This window comes from Lagopus muta, chromosome 6 (genome assembly GCF_023343835.1).
Source record: "Lagopus muta isolate bLagMut1 chromosome 6, bLagMut1 primary, whole genome shotgun sequence".
Taxonomy (NCBI): Eukaryota; Metazoa; Chordata; class Aves; order Galliformes; family Phasianidae; genus Lagopus; species Lagopus muta.
The window spans coordinates 20,783,403-20,803,818 of record NC_064438.1 but is presented as its reverse complement, the minus strand read 5'-3'; the positions used below and the strand labels follow the sequence as shown (position 1 = coordinate 20,803,818).

At 38.4% G+C, this 20,416-nt stretch overlaps 1 protein-coding gene across 13 annotated transcripts in view; it reads left to right on the top strand.

The window, feature by feature from the left end:
- Positions 1-1,794: 1,794 nt before the first annotated feature.
- LRRC4C (leucine rich repeat containing 4C) overlaps positions 1,795-20,416 on the top strand; it is a 470,956-nt gene continuing 452,334 nt past the window's right edge. For 6 of the 13 annotated variants that reach the window (XM_048947525.1, XM_048947519.1, XM_048947516.1 and 3 more), the window contains exons 1-2: positions 1,848-2,357; positions 13,722-14,189. The gene's annotated coding sequence lies outside the window, so the exon portion shown is untranslated. Of the gene's footprint in view, positions 2,358-2,743; positions 2,780-2,841; positions 2,963-13,721; positions 14,190-20,416 lie in introns of those variants that run through there. The other 7 variants (XR_007377541.1, XR_007377542.1, XM_048947527.1 and 4 more) reach the window with 6 other exon arrangements.

Genomic DNA, 20,416 nt, shown 5'->3' with positions numbered 1-20,416 from the left:
GTAATAAAATTTACTTTGTGTGCAAAACTCTAGATTTGAAATCAGTAAAAAGCATTTGACAATAATGATGAGTGACAGATGAGAAATAACTCCTTTTTAAACTTGGAATATCTGAACGAGGCCAACAGTTGTAGGTGTCCCTTAATTTTAGAAATGCCAGCAATTGTGAATTAAGCGGAGAACAGGGATGAGTTTGTTTAGGGAAAATATGCCTTTCTAAATAGTCAGCTCTTAAAAAATGTCTTCTAAAATTAATTTAAATACAAGGTTTAAAAATGTAACACAATACCTTTTTTTTGCGAAGAACTACTCATTGCTTCCTTCTTAAAGAATCTATCATCTGTATGATTGATATGGTCAGTGCTGTGTTTGAGCTGTGATCATGACAACCAACTCACAGTAAGCTGCAGACAGGTTAATGTGGACTAATAGTGAAGTACAGAATACTGTGTCCTATAATCGGCAGAATGGACTCACAACTTGAATTTTTGTCATATTTTACTGCTAATTAACACAAATCTCTAAGTGCTGAACTGGGTATCTTAAGGAAGGAAACTGTGCACAGTGGAGCAAATACTGAGGGAAGGACTTTTCTGCCTTCCTTAGGCTCAGCTGAAGTCATGGTCTGTAAACATTTCCGGCTGCTGCTCTTCTCACATCAACTGCAGTCCCTAGGGGTGTCTGTGCTCCAGTAGGGAATCACTCCACACTTGAGGTTTTGAACTCAGTGAGTTGTTTACTCCAGTTTTGGAGCCATCTGGAATTGGTGGAGATTGGCCCAAGCCTTCCTACAACATGGGGTGCTGCTGCAACTCTAAGCTACTGAATCCATTTGAGGCTTAATGCATTAATGTTGGGATAAAGCTTGCACCATGTGCAATTCCAAGAAATGTTGCCTCTGCAAAACATGAGATATTTTTTTCCAATAAATCATAATCATATTTGGTTGAACAATGCAGCTTCTTTTTTAAAAGGCTGAGTTTTTATACAGGGGAATATAATCTCTCACTCATTACTCACAAGTAGAGTTCAGCTTGATTACTCATAAGACTGGAAAAGTTAGGATCAAACTCAGCATGTCTTACGCAGAAATTTGCTCAAATGCCTCTTAAAAGGCTAAGGTTAAACATATATAATTAGTGTCTTTCTTCTGTAAAATAACAATATATTACTTATTAATGAGAATTTCAATTTTTCTGAACTTGTTCTTTATTTTTCTCTCGGTCATTTTTATGCTTTTTTATTCTTCTCTAGGTCGTTATCCCACATTATAGTTCCCATTGTAGAGTTTTTTTCTTCATTTTGAAGAATAACAACAAATAAGCAGTCTTTGTTGGGTTAAAGACCATCAAAATAATGCTAGTAATATTAGTGTTCAAAGCCATTCTTCAGTGAAGTTCTGTGATCTGTAATATTAAGTATGTTCCTTCCCCCAGTACACTCACAAAATACTTTAAGAGCTTAAGTTTTTCTAAATTACACTGATTTCTACTCTGACATTTTGATTATGAAACTTCTTCTGAAGAGAATGCTTAGACCAAAAAGACACATTTCCAAAGACAGTTTACCCTTAGTGCAGAGCAGATAGCTGAAATCAAGACTCAGCTATACACAGCTGTATTGTATTAGCAGATTACAGCAGGTGCAGAGTAAGTTCTTTCAGAGTGACTTGCAAAAGAAGAAATCAGGCTCAGGCATTTTGCCTTTGATTTGTTATGGGTTAAAGTACTTCAGGTCAGCAGCACTCAGTAACACATTAAAGCAGGCTAAGAGTTCCACTTGCTGTGACTTGCTGTTCTGAGCATGTGATGACAGGTGCTCATATTTAAAGGATAATGACTGAACCAGTATCAGTGCAGACATAATCTTATACTGCTCCTGTTATAAGGGAATGAAGGCATTTACGTGTAGGTTCAACAGAGTAGCTGATGAATATAATTTGATGACTGTGTGTATTACAAGGCAAAAGAAAACTTGTGCTACCTTAGCATTATTGCCTTACATGTTAAGGAAACACATAGTTCTGTGTGAACACATAAAGAAAACACATTTCATAAGGAGGCCTCTTATGTGCTGTAGTAAGAAGAAAGTCACTCAAACATCAATTTCTTAAAAATTAGAAATATAAAAGTTGTTGGGACTGGCAGGTAATGTTAGTTATTAATGGATATGCACAACAGGAGAAGAAGAAAATTTGGATGATTCCCTAAGGCCACAGAATATAAGGAAGAAGTAGGCATAGAAAATGTGCCCACTGCATCTTAGGCACCACAAGCCTGAACAGCAGAGAAGCCCAAAGCATTGGAGCTGTGTTAATGGCTGGAGCTGCAGGATCACCTGTGTGTGCTTTTGTCCTGGTGAGTGCACACCTCTTGTTGTTCAATGTGCTTTCATACTTGTGCTTTTGTTGTGCCTGACCCTACATCTAATTTACGGTAAGGGCTTCAAATGCTTTCCTGGGAGCACAATTATTAAGCAATAAGCTTTTTCATGGTTATTATCCTTAGACCATCTAGAGAGCTTCATGAATATTAATGTTCCTCTATTCTTTACTAATAAGCTGGTAACACGATCCCCATCTTACATATGGAACAGAACACTATAGGTCAAAAATCACCTGTGAATTTCTTAGTGCTTTGGTGTGTGGAGCCCTGCCAAATCAGGCACAGGTGTGTGCATTTGTGCTATTGGCCATCAGTGCCCAGCTGGATCAGTGCACGAGCCCTGACTAGTCTGGGAGTGCAGGAGGTACTTAGCAGCTTCTGGTGATGAAAAAGATGTGAGTTAAAAGAAGTTTTTTTTCTCTTACTCTTTTTGTAGTGGCTTCTCTTACTTAGATCTAGCAGTAGGATTGTGTGTTTCCAGTGGTGTAAGGAAAACACTTCTGTTATTTGGGGAGCTGTTTCTTGGAAAGGCCACTGAGATACGCCTGGAGGGGAGTGTGAGGGCAGCAGCAGAGTTGGTGAGGAATGCATGTGTGTGATGTTGTATTTAAGTTGCATTTAACCAGTTAATGGGAAACATCAAGGATGGATTGCTGTATAGAAATGAAAAACATGGATTTAATCCCTCCTAAATTCAGGGGAACTTTATTCTTTTGGGGCTCCTTTTCTGAGGATAAGTACTTGATATTCAAACACTCCCTATGATTTTATTGTGGCTGATGTAATTTGATACCCAAAAATAATTGTGAGGAAATGCGTGGCGGGAAAACGTTTTTTTTGGTGAGAGGAAGAAGGGAGCGGGGGCCTGGACTTCTTGCTGTGAGGAGGCCCTGTCTGCTGCTTTTAACTTTGGAGGATTGCTCTAGTCCTAAGGTCTTCTGAGGTATACATGGGTTCTTTTGCAGTTATCAGTGTAAATTCAGCCTATTTTCCTTTGGTCTTTCAATTTCTTTCTTCTCCCTCATGCCTCTCCTCGCCCCCCATTTTCTGTCTAACCGTTTTTCTTGTCAGGTCTGACTTACAGTCCTGGGCTGTCCAGCTGCCCACCTCCTAGTAATTCTTTGTTGAAACTTTGTGAACTGAGTGTATTTAGGTCTTGTGTTTTTGTTTTATGAGCTTGTAATGCTTTAAAAATTTGGATGACAGACATTTTCTGATGCTGGGGAGAGCTAACTGCCAGCTTGAAATCTTGTTTCAAGCTGTAAGTGTATTAGAAAATTTCAGTGCATTAGGTGTATGCAAAATCAAATCAAAGTATCCATCACAAATTTCATTTTCTGAAGTTTCTGAATTAATTTTCTTGAAACGATTAGCCTGAAGGAGGTACCTGATAGCACATGTGCAATCCAAAAGTTGTAAAGTTATGTTAAATTCTGAACTACAGAGGCAAAGGTATTTTTAGAATTTTTGCTTTGGTATGATCAAATAAACTTGACTATGCTGAGCCCTTCTGAATAATTTGGCATGTGGGCTTTCTGAAAAGAACAAATTAAGAAAGTTTACTTTTATGAATCTCTAATACACCTTTGTGGCAGGAAAAAAAATCTTTTCTTCTGTGTTCATGATTTCATGCTGCATCCTATAAGCTGATCAGTTTTTCTTTATTGGATTATGAAATCTAATAGTGGAAAAAAACTTCCTTTGTTATGTTATCTACTGCACCTTACCATCAGTATAAAATTATTCTCTACTGTACTGTTATTTTGTTCAGTCTCATCTAAACCATGTCAAGCCCATCACATGGCCTTTACATCAATTCCTTTGAATGACAGTATGTCGAAGTTCCAAATGATGAAAACTATCATGCAGGTTTTATACTTTGAGTTAAAAAAAAAGTTCTTGACCTTAAATTCTTAATGAAAGCTTCTTTACCACATAAAACAACTTTAAGCTCCAGATCTTGAGTCCTCTCTTTTCATGTTATATTTGCCTCAAGGACAGATGTTTTCTGCTGGTATTCTGTTTCCATCTAATGGGCCTAAATTGAATTTAAAGTTATGAAGGTTGTTCTTCTTACTTGTGAATTACTCAAGGCAGTGTAGGAAAGACTGTTTTTTCCCACAGAAATTCTTTGTAGTTCAAGTTAAATTGTGGCTGTCTTTTATGTATTTGTTCTCTAACAAACTACTAGTTGTAACAATTGGGAGATGTTTGAACCTTGGTGAATCTGACAATCGCTGTGACTTTTTTGTGATAAACGCTATAAGAAATACTATGATATGGAGAAGGTAATTCTTAGTTACTTTGAATTATTCTAAACAACATATATTCACATGACTATTCTAAGGTGTTTACTACTTCTCCTGTACAGTAACTTTAAAAATCTCAAATTGTTATTTTTTGCTTAAACCTTCAGGCTGCTATTCACGTGACACTAGGGATGTGGATTTTTGGGTTTTAATCTTTAGCTAAAGGTTTTCAAACTCAGTGATGTGTGTGTTTTGATTTTTCTATCCTACCACTGCAGACAAAATCCTCAGGTGTATTTAATGCTCCTTCAAAGATATAATTACTCTTCTTTTCCAGAATCTATATAGAAATTTTTCAGTAATAGCTTCTTACTTATTCCTCTTGCTTTTTCCTTTGTATCACTCATCCTTGGCAGCAAGAACAAGCTCACTACAATGGCAGCTAATAGATGTAGCTCATATCGAATTTCTTCAGTTTTCATTACATCTCCAAAATATATTTGGTGAACCTCTTGAGGTTATCTTAGCTGTGCTTTCAGTAATTACAGCAGACTCCAGGGCATACAGCTGATTGAGGTGGAAATGGGATGTGAGTCTGTGTATTGATCACAGTACAGTGAAACCTTTAATTCTGGATCAAGTAGGTGAGAACTAAAAATTGTTGTGTAGCGTAAGACATCATGCTCCTGTTGTGGGACTGACAAAGCACATGGAGATAACATTAACAAGAATGGACAATTAATTTTTAAAAATGCTATTCCCTTGATTAATCCTTAAAGAAATACTACTTTACTATTGGTTCCAATAGCCAGGGGGCCTCTTGGTCTTTACAGGGAGCTTATCTGTTAGTGAAGCACTGTCCACGGTGAGCTAATTTCTGTAAGGTAAATGATTGAGGATTAACCTTTGTTAACAATCTGCTAATACTAAATGTAAGCACATATGTTAAAGGTATTTGTATTAGCTGGTAATTATAGCATTCCCTGGGCCTAGGAGAATCCTTTTCTGAAAAGTGTCTAGAATAGAACAAATGAATGATGAAGTTTCAAATCTTTTTAATAACTGCAAGCAGTCTGAAATGAGCAACTCCTATGTAGATTTCTGTAAATATAACAGCAGTTTAAAGGAATGTTGTCTTTAAGTATAATAAATGCTATTTATGCTGATACTTATTCTGTAGATATATTACTATTATTGAAACGTATTCAGACCTGCTGCACTGGTTTAGATGAGAAGGAAAGAATGGTGAAGTCTAAACTCATCTGCTCCTTTATTATTATTGTTAACTTTTTTAATACTAAATTTTGAGTCTCTGTTGCCCATGGTTATATGTAGGTGTTAATAAGAGGAGCAAAGGAAATTCTTGTTAAGTGCCTCATTGCACATGAGGGGCACTGATGTAATGACTTAAAAAATGTTAAACAGAAAATAAGTTGTCCAAATCTATAATAGCATCATTTTTGAGATGTTAAAACTCAGTGCTCATGTAGTGGATTTTTATAAAATTAACTTTATCTGAGGCTGATGGGGCTCCAGAAAAATTTCCCATGAAAAGTGATGGATAGTCTGTTGCACAGATGAGACTGTAAGCTGGTAAATATACGTTAGAGAGCAATCATTGAGAGATGGGCGCTAATAGATCTCTTCCATTTCTGAATTTCGTGTGGGAACTGCCAAGATAACAATCAAATTAATTACTTCCTTGATCTAAACATGTAACTAGATTTTTCTTTAGGTTTTCTCCATTAACATGACAATTTCCTTCTTTGTGGAGTACAGTAACCATTTAGATCTTTAGAGTGCAGTCATGTACAAGGTTCGATTCATTTATCTTTCAAGAGATAGCTTTTTATAACCACCCTCTCTTTCTAGGGGGCTGTAGTAGCTTTTATTTTGTGGCTTCTGCAGCGGCTCCAGATATCCTAAGGCCTTACAAAGCTTTCTCCTGACTGTCATATGAAATGTCTGACTTTAGTCTTAGTATGGGCTGGTATTTAGGTACTGTATTTCAATACAGTTATGGTATGTGAAGGATCGGACTTGATGTTGCAGGATTCATCAGAGTATGGGTAAAACTTGTAAAGACTCAGCCATTTTTGTTCTTGTAAAGCTTGAAATGAGTGCTTTGTTTTTCTTTAATTGGTTCTTCTCTGGTCTTGATTCACTGTCAGAAAAGTGAACAGTCAATGCTCAAAAGAGGTGATTCTCCATCTAATTTTAGCATCAGTTTACCACACCTTGAATATTGTGTGCAATTCTGGGTTCCACAGTGTTGGAAAAAGATGTTGAGATCCCTGAAAGCATCCAGGTGAAAGCAGAAAGCTGTCAAAAGCACTGGAAAGTATGTCCTTTTGGGGAAAGACTGAGGAAACTAGGGTTTTCCAGCTTGGAAAAGAGGATGTTGAGAGGTGATTTAATTGCTCTTTGCAGCTTTTTTTGAGGAAGGGAAGCACAGAGGGAGGTGCCAGGCTCTACTCCTGGGAATTGATGGCAGGATAAATTGAAACAGCATGAAGCTGCACTGAGGGATGTTCAGGGGTGACATTAGGGAATATTTCTTTACTCAGGGATGAGCAAACAATAAGAGACTTTCTAGAAAGGTGCCTGGTGCTGCAGGCCTATTAGTGTTCAAGAGGCTGTTTGACAGTGTCCTAATTAAATGCTTTAACTTTCAGTTAGCCCTGAAGTGGCCAGGCAGCAGGACTTGATCTTTGTAGGTCTCTTTCAACTGAACTGTTCTATGTCACGCATGTTATTGGGTGCAAGCAAACCTTAGTAATTGGTGTGACTGCTTGCAGCTTTTTAAATGTTGTGGAATGCCTTTCTGGAATATTGCACACTCATAAATATGAGAAGACGTTTTGACCTTCCCTGATCATCTTGCCATCCAGCTGGACTCAGTGTGCAGTGTTCAGATAAACACAAAAAGCACATATTTTTGCTAAAATGAAGCTAAATTTCCTGTCATTCTGCTTCTTTACCAGCACCTATCCTGCTGTGTCAAGCTGGTTAACTGAGTTTCTATGCAGACAAGTGAGACTTAAAAGGAAATGGGAAATTGAGGCTGGAAGAAAAATGGCACTCTCTGAGGAGATGGAATATTGATGAAACTGTGCCACTCGGGTGTTCTTAATTGCAGTCAGTAGAACTTGAGTTAGTGTAAATAATAAAATCCTGCTGATGGACACAAGGTACAAAGAGGGTAGTCAGAGGTCCTGGAGAAATAAAGCATTTAAAACTCAAAATACTGGTTTACATTGTATGCTGTAGCCATATTGTCTAACTCTTTTTGTTTCTGTACTAATTTTTTTTAACCCGAATATATGTTAAGCTAAAGGTCAAGAAGAGATTTATGACCAGCTAAAAAATTAAGTTAAAAATCTCCTTCCTGTTTAGAAAAGAGAAATATTTCTAGGGAACAAATGTAATAGTGAAATACCCCAACTGTCTTGCAGTCAGTGCTTTTTCAGTACAGGCTAAGTCGGTGCAAGGTATTTAGCTTTAATTTTAGTAACCATCTTGTTTATTAAACAGTGGTATGGTATTTAAGGTTGTCTGTATAACTCCAGAACACAGCTGTTTTTAGCAACTACTCAGTGGTGTGAGTAAAATCCAGACAAATCATTTTTGACTAATTCTGGTTACCGTGAGACACATCATACAATTCTCTTCTCGTGGCCCCTGTCTGTACAGGGTAGGAGAGATGAGTGTCACAGAAAAATGTAAGCAATGTAAGCAGAAAAGTCATATCAGCTCAAGCTGAGGATCTGTGTTTTGGGGTATTCTGCTCACAGCTGTGGCTGCATGTTGGTGTCTGTGAAAGAGGAAGGGCAGGGCAAACACAGGCCGTGTTTCTATTCTTCATGTATTTTCACCTATTTGTTAAGCAGAGAGGGCAGATGTGTAATATACTTCACTGGGAAGGAACACGTATGGATCTGAATTATATGCTACGTATCTATAAGATTGTTGGGCTTGGAAATTGTCTTTTCATTTTTATGATAACATACATGCTTCTTAAGTAGCCTTCCTTTCTGATACTTTCAAATAAGACTTTAGGTACTCCCTACACCTTTTTGAAAGTCTTTCTTTCGAGGCGTAAAAAAAACCAGAACGTCAACCTAAGGAAACATGATCAAAAGTCCAAAATTAAAATTGTACAAATTGGGTTTTCTGTCAAAGTCTGGCATAAGGATTGGTAAATCTATTTTCAAATGATTGCAGCCAAATAGCAAAAAATCAAGGGCATTTATGATTGGTATTTTTAGCATGCCAGAATTAATCTGAAATCAAGGCTTAAGGCACTGAGAGTAAATTTATGTTGAAAGTTCATATATGATGATAAGAATGTTGGAACTAAAAATACGTACAGTGAAAATTGTTCATTTTGTCAAGGAAGCAGATTTTAAAAAGAACTTGAATGCCGCTCTGTGACATGCCTATCTGTATTTTAGTAAGCTTAAAATTGAGAACTGTTATAAAAGAAATGCTATCTATTTTATTATGTTGGCCTACGAGTCAGTTGGTAGTATGGAGTAGAAGTTGAACTTTCCTGCCAATATTCCATTTCATTTTGTTACCATGCAACAGATGGCACAGAGAGGTGGTTTGTCAAAATGGCATCTGACATGGAAGTGTATATGAAGCAAAGGTGTGGAATGGGCTTCCTCCATATGGGGAAAGAAAATGCATTAACTGGCATACTGACATTCATTGTTGCTTGCTGAACATTTGTGGAGACCAAACTGTGGATGTGAACACAGTGAGCTGGTGCATTTCAGAAGTGGTGACAGGGATGTGAAAGACAAGCCATGCTGTCACACAGTGAAATGAATAGCATCTCAATCAGCTCATCTGCATGAATTGTCAGGTTATGGCTAGTGAACTGTTGGAAATGATGGTGGCAACGGTGGAATATCACAAAGTTTGCACCAGGTTGCCTCATGAATCCTCACACAGCAACAGCAACAACAGTGCCTGCATATTTGTCATTGAACCTATTGAACAAATACGAGGCTGAAGGTCAGTTTCCAGGATCACATCGTTACTGGTGATGAGAAGTGGTATCAGCCTTATGGGTTGGAGTCAGAATGGAAGTCCAAGGTGTGGTAACAGGTGAATTCCCTATCAAAAAAGAATTCAAGACATAGTTTTCAGTGGGTGGAGCAATATCCACTGTCTTTTAGGATAGGAAGGGAGTGATCCTTTTGGATTTTCTAGAAACTGAACAATCCATTGACTCTGGCTGCTACATTGTGATGCTGTCTAAGCTGTAAGCTTGAAATTCTGGTCAGGCCAGAGAAGATAACTTTTCTCTTGCAGTATGATAATATCAGGCCCATATCAGTTTGAAGACAGTGGAACACATTACTAATCTTGGCTGGATCATCCTACCACACCTGCTGGATTTGCTACCTTCTGACTTCCATCTATTTGGGCCAATACAAGTTGGACTGTGTGGGCAACATTTTCCTAGCAATGATGCCGTCAAAGCAGCTGTGAAACAATGGGTGACTTCCTGCTGTTGACTGTTGTCCAGTGCTGGTCATCAGCTGTGAAAATGCACAGAAAAGGGTGGTGACTATGCTGGAAAATAGTGCTTTGTGTCTGAGAATTTGCTCTATGAAATAGTGTTATTGTGCTTTTTGTATATGTTGTAGTTTTCTTGGACATGAATAGGAGGCATTACTTGCAGAGCAACCTATGTATAATGCCTTGTGTGTATCTCAAAAGCTTGTAGAAACTTGCTTAAGTTGCTGACTGGACTTTGACTGTGTTTTCAGATATAAAGAACACAAAGGATGTGTTAGATATATAATTCCCTGGAGAAGTGAGGTTTAGGATGAGATTGTTACTATTATGCTTACTGCAACAGCAACAGATCCTGACCCTTACTTCCTAAAAAATGCTTAGTGCAGTTAGAAAACCATTTACCATTTGTCTTGAATATAAACATTGTACAGTTTTGGGTGTTTTTGTTTTGTTTTGTTTTCCAGAAAATGTGTTGTCTTTTTTGCCAGCTTTTCCTCATGACTTTATCTCACTGTGATTTCTGAAAATCTTTGCTGTTTTGAATATGCTTAACAACTTCTGGGAGAGTTGTTCATTGGAAAGCAATCCTAATGTTCCTAGCACTGCACAGTTCAGGTTTTTGTTTTAAGCGTGGTGTGGGAGTACAAACGAAGATGTTTGTAAAGCTGTGATAGCTCAGAGGCTGAGAAGATGGTTGACAAAACTGCTGCGTGTGCTGCCCCATAAGAAGACAAATAGAAAAAAAGTAATAATAATGCAGCCAACTCTTGAGAACGCAAAGGATAAGTTTCCTTTAGAATAACGTGAAGTCATTAGCAGGTGGTGTAGTTTTAACACAGATGTGACCACAGATGAACAGAGATTTTTACCTCTACCTTTGGGTTTATGATGAGCAGTATTTGGAGGACACTGTTAGCAGTAACTTATTCTTGCATAATGTTTAATTTTGTTTTCCCATTTTCTTAAAATATAATCTGCAGCACACTAATTAAATGTAAGTGAATTTTATTCTTTTTGCTGTGGTTCAGATCCCAGAGATTGTATATATGTGCTAATTGGTTGAATTATTCCTGTAAGTTTTTTGTTTTTTAATTGCCCCCAGGACTCTCTGACTGCATTTAGAAAAGACTGCCTCCAATGGACTTTGGTCTGGATATGAGATCTTTCTTATGAAAACTTAATCAACTACTTATAAATGTTCTAAATGCTGAAGTTAGTATTTTGAGAATAGCCAAATCATTCATGCTGTTTTCTTAGAAAGCAGAAGTTTCATTTGGAAGTGTTCCGGATGGTCTGTTCGCAAAACAAAGTACCAAAGTAGCACTGCAAGTCTGTGGCGTGCCTGTGGCATTTTGAGCACCTCATCAGGTGAAAAAGCTTTGTGACAAGATTGCTTAAACAAGAGCAACTTCAATACGAAGGACAATTAAATCTATAAGAGCCTCCCAGCATAAAGAAAAAGCTCAGAAAGGATGTGACAGAAGCCTAAGAAGCTGTGAGCAGCATACCCAAGAGAGGTGTTCTTGTTTCTGACTTTGCAACTCCTTATGGCGCAGATAATTAAAGATTGGGGCAGTGTACTGGGGAAATATGCCTCCCTTAATCTTATGTTTATCTGTGACTGTGACTAACACAGTTAAAATTTTAGCTAGATGGGTCTTCAGTCCAAGCTCCTAGGGTTGTTCATCTTCTTATGCAGATAGGCTCAGTTATAACTGTGGGTGAATGAGAATACTGTTTCTTGACTGATGGCACTTAAACAAAAAGGTGTCATGCAGCATTGGGATTAGAAAGAGAAGGACTTGTGAAGGAGAAAAGAAAATGAGTGCAGCAAAAGTGGAAAATAGTTAAAATTTACGTTTCCTGTTAGTTCTGTGGACTTTCAAATAAATAAATCATTTTAGATTTAAATTGTACTGCAAGTTAAGCTGGAAGAGTGCACAAAAGCCCAAGTGAATGCATGTGATTAGTGAAACAGAGCTGGTCTTCCATCTTCTGAAACAGTTCCCTACAGTGCCCTATATTCCCCTTTCCACATACCTCAGAGATGCAGCCTTTTTGTGCTGTGTGGTTTTTAAGTTTGCTGGCTGTCAAAACTGCGGGGTGTGCTTACCAGCAGAAGGCTCTTGTTTGGTGTTAATATTAAATATTGTGGTAACAGTGCCATATTAAATTGCAGTCTTCTATGCTAAAGTAACAGTAATAGTGCCATAGGCAGTATATCCAGGCTCTTTTCCAGTTAGCCTATAGACGGGCTGCCTAAAATTATTCTGGCATTTCCATCCCTGTGCTTGTTCAAGCACTGCTTATGCTAGATCATGCTGTGGTAGCTCTTTTTGTAGAATGAAACACTAAACTTATTTCACGTAGCTCATTCAACAGGGAGCTGCATGAACTGTATTTTGTTGTTCAGACTGATGAACTGTAAGTCTAAACAGGTACCAAACCCACACAGTTGTAACTTACTGTGGTTTTAATAAATACCCAAACTGCTTCTGAAAAATGTTTGCTTTCAGATACCTGAAAGAGTGTGAAAGTGTCGCTTGCAGCTAAATAAATAAATAAATAGGATTGTGGATTCCCTTGCTTTCTGAACCTGGTGGGGAAGGTCTGGAATACCCGTGGGAGTGCAAAGGCAACATGACTGCCTTTGGATTTCACAGGAGTGATTTACAACTCAGACTTCTACCTGCCTCAGCAATTCCCAAGCTAGTGTACCGATGCTGGCTGGCTACTCAGGAATGCTTGGAAACTTTGTTTAGTTACTGGACTGAGAACTCTAAATTCATTTCATGAGTGAGAAGAACAGCTCTTAGTAAAGAATTTCAAGCACCTTCACAAATGCGGCACTGGATGTCTGTCTCAGCCAACTTCCTAAATTTTTCCTTTCTTGCCAGAAATCCTTTCTTTTCTAAAAATATTTACTTGACTTTGCATATTGCTGTCTAATCTATATAGGGATGTTATAGTGCTGATTTTAAAATTCCAGCTGGTACAGGGTGTAAGAATGAGTTCTAAAACAGTGCCTAAAGCGCTTCAGAACACATTCAGAGCATGGTGTGGCTTCTGTACAAACCCCTGCCTCCCTCCACTAACCACTACTGCCTTCCTAATCTTCTAGGGCATTTAGTACCCTCCTCTTATCCTAAGTAAAACACAATTGCTGGCTCTGATATTCATTAAGTGATAATCCAGATTAATTCAGACTTTGATGTAGAAACAGGTCCTATTTCAGCCACAAAGAAACCCAGATTGCCCCCCAGAAAATGTGTGCATGCACATGCACAGGCAGTATGTAGAATGCCTTAAAGAAACTGTAGCTAACCACCTTATTAGTATTCCTCCCTCCTCTGTGTTTCACTTGCAGCAACAGAGAGCTGAGCAAAATGCAGTAGAACAGGGACAGAGACAGAGCTGGCAATCATCTCAGTGCAGGCTGCTGAATGTAGGGGGTGGGGGAGATGCAGCAAAGCAAGATTAATAACCTTGCCATAATCCTGTGCACCCTGGAAGGAGATACCTCTGGTGACTGAGCTGTTCTTGTCTTGATTAATAGGACTGAGCGAATGAGTGGCTGGCAATCCACCTGGTTTGGAGGCGACCCCCTGGTTTTGCTGCTCTCTGAATCCTCTACCCATCTGGGAAGGTAACAGTGAGACGTACCATCTGCAGCACGCACAGCAGCTATTGGAGGCTACTACTGACAGTTTGCACTACAGTTTTTTGGTGAGCAAGAAGCCAGGTATATTGTACAGTAGAATATTTCTGCGCTTGAGCTGCTGCATTTCACAATCTGGTCCTTTTGCAACCCCCCACGCTTCCTCTTCCAATTGCCTCCGAGTTCTGGGCTTACTTTTGGCATAGTCTCTAGATGCATTTTGCTGAGGATGGTAGAGCAGTAAATGGAATCTCTGAACACTGATTATTTTGCTTCTGTGTGACTCAAGAAAAGAGAGAAGAATGAAGTACAGCTAAAGGAATTTACATTTCTTTTGGAGAACTTTGCAGAGGGACAATACAAACGGTAAGTCTGGGGATTTGTCTATCCCTTCTGTCTCCTAGGCTGGTTGTGCTTGTTTGTTTAGGCTTGGAAAAAATATATAAACATGAGTAGCAGGTGGCATGCAGCACGGTATTTGTAAATTTTGTGCTTATGGTTTGTATCCTCTTTTTGCTTTACCTTTTTCTTTTTTTTTTTTTCCCCCCTGCTATTTGCACAGCAAAAATGCTTGCAAAATAATGATCTGTAGCTCTGGAAAGCATTAGTTGAATAGCACTAGAAGGCTCCTCTCATTTTTAAGGTATTAGAATTCCTAGGAAAGATTTCTTACTTGTTTTTTTTTTTTTTTTTTGGTATTATAATAGCAAAAATATTTAGAATCAAGAATAGGCAAGAAATGAAGCTCATGTAATATCTTCAATAGAAAAATCCATATTTTCATAATTCTTGTCTAGTTTTTTCTGTGCATTTCAGCCAGCCCTGGAATGATGAATACGTAAGTTAAAAAGCTGCTTCTGCTGCTTTTAGTGGAAGCAGAAGGTAGAATGGAAATTGAGGATTTGTGCATCACTTTCTTACATGAAGTTCTGCTGTTTACTTCTCATTAACATTTGGAATGCTGCTTTCATGCCCCTGCCCCTCCCACCCCTTAGGAAAAAAAAAAAAAAAAAAAAAAAAATGCCATGGAATGTATGGAATATATAGTGTGAAACATTAATTCTGGCACGGAGTGCCAGTCATAAATGAGTTATTGTGGGCTATTACTTCTGGGGATGGAGGTGCTACCTGGCTTTCAGATGCCCAAAGTAAGTGTCTCACCTAGCAGGATTCATGGCTCTTCAATATTTCATCAGATCTGTCATTCAGATGACTATGATGCTACCCAGCTCTTCTCCTTCTTTCCACCTCTTCCCCCCCTCCCAAAAAAACACAAACAAAAATCCTAACCTGCTTCTATGGGAACAGTATTACTCTTTTAGTGTCCCCCCCCCCCCCGTTTCATTATTTAACAGAAATAGCACTGTATTACAATAGAATCAGAGCTCTTATAGTTGAGTATTTTTTTTATTGCTGCACTGATAGTACTTAGCATTCCCAAGGAGGTGAGAAAACCATCTGTAAATACATTTCAAAGAAGCTTGGTTCTTCAAAAGCAATTGCTAGGCGCTCACTCCTTCTCAATTATATGAATACGAATGACTAATGTTGAAATATACAGTATGTATATGAAAGACTGCTGCATTCCTGATTACTTAAGTATAAAAAAAGGCATAGATTAAAATACACTTGTACTAAATGATTGGATGTTAGAGGGGCTTATACATATTCATGTGTAATGTATGTAAAGAAAAGGGGAATTACGTAATATTTATAAATGTGAGGGTGCATCTGATAGGATGAACCTTTGGTCCATTTGATACAAAAAATGTGTAATGAACCTTCTTCTAATAGATCCTGTGTTGTAAACTAAAAACTTAATGAAAAGGCTCTGCTTCAGAGTAATCAAATCACTCTACATTATTGTATCCTGTCAGTCAGTCCCACTATTTCCCACCGGTTTTGCGTAATAGTTTCAAAGAGAGATTACAGAAGAAAGGAAAACTGGTTATAGGTGTGTTTCCCCTCATTTTCTGGAATTGATGCTCTGTATTCATGTGTTTTTACTGTATGATTGTGACAAAGAAATCTCTTCCTGAGCAGCATGCGGTTTACAATAGTTTTCCTTCATTGTACTTTCCACAAGCTCCATCACGTGTAGCACATACGTCTCTATTCTTTTTTTCTTTCATGATGGGGAACAGTCTCTGTAATTATTCTCCCCTCTTTTTTTTTTTTTTTTTTTTTTTTTTTTTTTTTTTTTGGTCCAAGGGTGGGAAAGAGGAAAAATGCTAAGTTATGCTCTTTAGAAAAGAAGTGTGTAATGAGACCATCAAAGTGAAACATTGACTGGATGGGAGCAGGAGAGAAACAACTTTCATGTTCTATGGAAAAAGAAAATGCATTTGATCCATATTTTGATATGTAGGATAGAATTTATTAGTGTTGCCTATCCTGAACTAAGTGAAACATTAGTCATCTGGAGGCTGGAAAAGAAAGAAAGTAACTGCTTTCTTGACATGATGTCCAGATGTTATAAATCTTCTGTTTCTTTGATCATCAAACCTATAGAAGTGAAACTAATGTGGTTTTTGGGGAGGTATAGTGTTTTCTGCCTGATACTGTAGATTATTGCAAATGGTGTTTTTTTTTTTGTTTTTTTTTTATTTTTATTGTTCATATCAACAGATTCACTGAAGAGGGAAACCCAGTGTTTTTCCTCCTGAGTCTCCTGTCTGTCTTTTCATGCTTTGGTAAATTCTGTGATTCAGAACTCTTCATGGATCTAAATTCTGAATTATGATGTCATGTTAGCTTATTTTTCTGTTTTTCTTCCACTGTACATCTTATAGTGTTAATGTTGTATCACAGAATTAGTTTTGTTTTCTAATACTGTTGCTTATTCTTATGGCAGCAATAGAAATGGGTTATACTCAGCCCTACCAGGTTTTTGTGTGTGAACAAGCTTCAGCAGCATTTGGACTGTCTTCTTTTTAACAGTACGTAAGAACGAACAAACAAAAAAACACCACCACCAGAAAAATCCTACAGAAAATTTTGAGAAGTCAAGTGTTTTGTGTGAGTGACCCTTCCATTTTAATTGCATTTCATAATGCCCCAAACACCACCTAATTTGGAAGATGTATTCTGTGTACAGTTTGGATGCTTTTATAAGCTCTCCCCACTCTGTATCTTGCTAAAAAGTGGAAGTAAGGCCTGCAAAGCTCCTGCAGAAATGTAGGTACAATGAGATGCACAAGCTGAATTATGTAAAAGTTACTTTGAGAATAAATAGAAGATAAAGAAATTTCAGTTTTCTTCTCCTTTTAGTTCCAGTTAGTTGAGCAGCTTCCTTTTCTCACTGCTGAAGTCAGCCATCCAGGCACTAAGCTTCTCCAGCACATGCTTCTGTGTTTCCAAGACCCAGGGTACTTTACACATGAATTCCTTCTTCCTTCTGAAACAAGGTGGGCTGACAACTGGTAAGTCAGTCCTGGAGCTGTGCAGCAGCATGCTGCAGGGGGAAGGTGGTATAGAGGTGATCTACCAGTGATTCCAGAACTTGAATCTAAAACGCAATCTTTGTTGGATGGCAGAATATGTTGTTTTCATGGTTGCTGACTCATTGTGTTGGTCTGCAGTATTACTTTCCCTGAATGTGATGATATTGGGCCTGGCTTTCAAATAAAGAACCACAAAAGTGTAGTTTATCAGTAAATACACACTGTTTATGAATGTGTACTGCTCTAATTACAAGTGGTGTAATCAACAGGAAATTCCCATGAGTAGCATTCTTAAATCTCTTACTTCAAGTGAATTGATAGTATGTTTTACTGCTTTTAGCTATTAAGAGAAAAAAAATGAAGTTATAAATATATCCTTTCAACTGACAAGTTAGTTGCCCACATCCAAGTTTCTTTTTCACACCCCTCTTTTTCCCATTCCTTTTTGCTCAGTATCAAAGAATAAGACAAGAACAAAAGAAGCTCAGAAGCCATGTTAAATTTATTCAAATCTTAAGCAGCATGTTAAAAACAATGAAGCTCCAGCTTCTGATACTCCTACTTGAAAGTGTGAAAATGAAATTTGTTTTAGGTTTTTTGAAGTACAATTACTCAGGTTATTCAGAGAAAATAGAACCACAAAGACTGGCTGTTAACTGGCTTGTCCACAGATTGCAATAGCTAGGAAGACATGTTTTTGGTAGTGTAAGTTCCTTATGTTTTTACGAAATTAGTGCAAAAGTTAATGAGTGAGGGAGGAGGAGAGAGGGGGAAGAATGAGAAAATGACTTGCTATAACCTTCAGCAGTGGTCGAAAAACAAGGAGGGTTGAGAGACATACACAGCGGTTTGCTTCCTGAGATACCTGTTCTTAGATCAGATTGGCACTTCACAGAGTTGCTGTGGTGTAAGAGCTCTTGCTGACTAACTTGGGGGAGAGGTTACATGTGACAGAATACTATTGATGCTGAAAGTGGTGGGCAGAGACTTCTGAGAAACTAGAGACTTTCTCAGGACTTACTCTGCACAGATAGAAACATAGCAAGGAGTCTAGGTCTTTAATCAGTGTGTATTGAAGATTTTTTAATTTTTTTTGTATGGACAAAAATTATTTTGTAACTTGGTTTTTTTTTTCCTTTTTTCAGCTAGCCTTTCTGTTCATGCATTGCAAAGGCTAGTGGTAACAACAATATAAAACAAAAGCATGCCTGTATCAGGATTAATTGCATATTTGCAATTAATTGTAATTGCAAATATGGAGGGTTTCTGTTGCTGTATTTTTCATGTAGCTTTGAGCTTACAACCTGTAGCAGGGAGATTTTCCATTAAGCCCATTAGTCTCCTACCTCTTTCACAATTTAAGATGATGTTTTTGTAGGTTAAATTTATGTCAAGTGCTCATCAAGTCCAACGGTAATTAGGGGCTGTCTGTTTCAGTCCTGTTGCTCATCATATTTATGAGAATAAGAACAGGGTCATATCTTTCTTGTTTTAGCTCCTCTGAAATAGCTGAATAGATATGAGGTAAAGGTAAAATTACTTTCACACAACTTCCTTTTTTTTTTTTTTTTTTTTTGTGAATGTCTGCTCAATTTAACTCTAAGGGTATGAGGGTTTTATATTCTCAGGATCACTGAACAGTTGAAGTTGATAGGGACTTCTCTATGTCACCTGATCCATCCCTTTTGGGATTCAAGCAAGGCTGGTTAGCTTCTAAATATCTCCAAGGAAGAGACTCCACAGCTTCTCTGGGCTGCCTGTGACAGTGCTCCCTCACCTGCACAGTAAAAATATTTCCTGTTATTCAGAGAGCTTTCTGCATTTCCATTTGTGCCCATTGCTTCCTTTCCTGGAACTGGGCACCACTGTAAAGAGCTTGGCTCTGTCATGTTTGCGTTCTCTTTAAGTATTCATGCACATTGGTAAGATCCCCCCCAATCCTCCTCCTTTCCAGGTAAAAGAGTGCCATTTCTGCCAGCCTTTCCTCATATGAGAGATGTTCTGGTCCATTCATCATCTTGCTGACTCTACACTGGACTCTTCCATATGTCTAAATCTCTCTTGACTGAGGGCAGAGGACCAGAACTGGGCACCGCACTCCAGGTACGGCATCATCAGCTCTGACTGGAGAGGAAGGATCTCTTGACCTGCTGGTGACACTTTGTCTAGTACAGTTAAGAATACTTATGGCTTTCCTTGCAGCATGGGCACACTGATGACTTATGTTTAGGTTGGTGTCCACCAGGTCTCCTAGATTTTTTTTTCTGCAGAGCTGTTTTTTTTTGACCTGGATGGCCTCCAGCATGTACTGATGCCTGAGGTTATTCCTTCCCAAGTGCAGGTGTTTTTCACTTCTCTTGTTGCATGTCATGAGATTCTTATCTGCTCACCTCTCAAGCCAGTTAAAGTCTTCGCAGAGCATGGCTTTCTTGTGAATTGGCTACTCCCCATAATTTAGCATCATCTGTGAATTTACTGAAGGTGCCCTCAACCCCATCATTCAGGTTTTTAGTGAAGAGATTAAAAAGGACTGAACCTCGTACTGAGCCCTGGAGTACTCTGCTCTTTACTGGCTTTCACTTAGACTTGCTACCACTGACCACTACCCTCTGGGTCCAGCTGTTCAGCCAGTTTTCGACACACTTTGCTGTTTTCATCCAGCTTATACTTCAACAGCTTATCTTTGTGAATTCTGTAGAGGACTTCAGGCCTTCCTGAAGTCCAGTAAAACAATATCCACTGCTCTTCTGTCAGACTGCACATTTCATTGTAGAAGCTTATCAGGCTGGTCAAACATGATTTCACCTTGATGAATTTGTGCTGACTACTTCTGATGATTTTCTCCTTCACGTGCCAGAAATGGTTTCCAGAGAGAGCTTTTCATCACCTTCCCAGGGATCAAAGTGAGGCTGACTGGCTTGTAGTTCCCTGATCGTCCTCTTCCCCTGGGATATGGGAGTGGCGTTTAGTTTCTTCCAGTCTTTGAGTGCTTCTCTTGGGAGATGGGATCAAGCAGAGATTACAGGGCACGGCCTCACAATGAAATCTGCCAGCTTGCTCATCTGTGTGCATCCCATCAGTGTATATGGATTTATGAACATCTGATGTCCTGGAGTACCTTTGCTGGAAGAGGATCAGGTCAGGGAATAT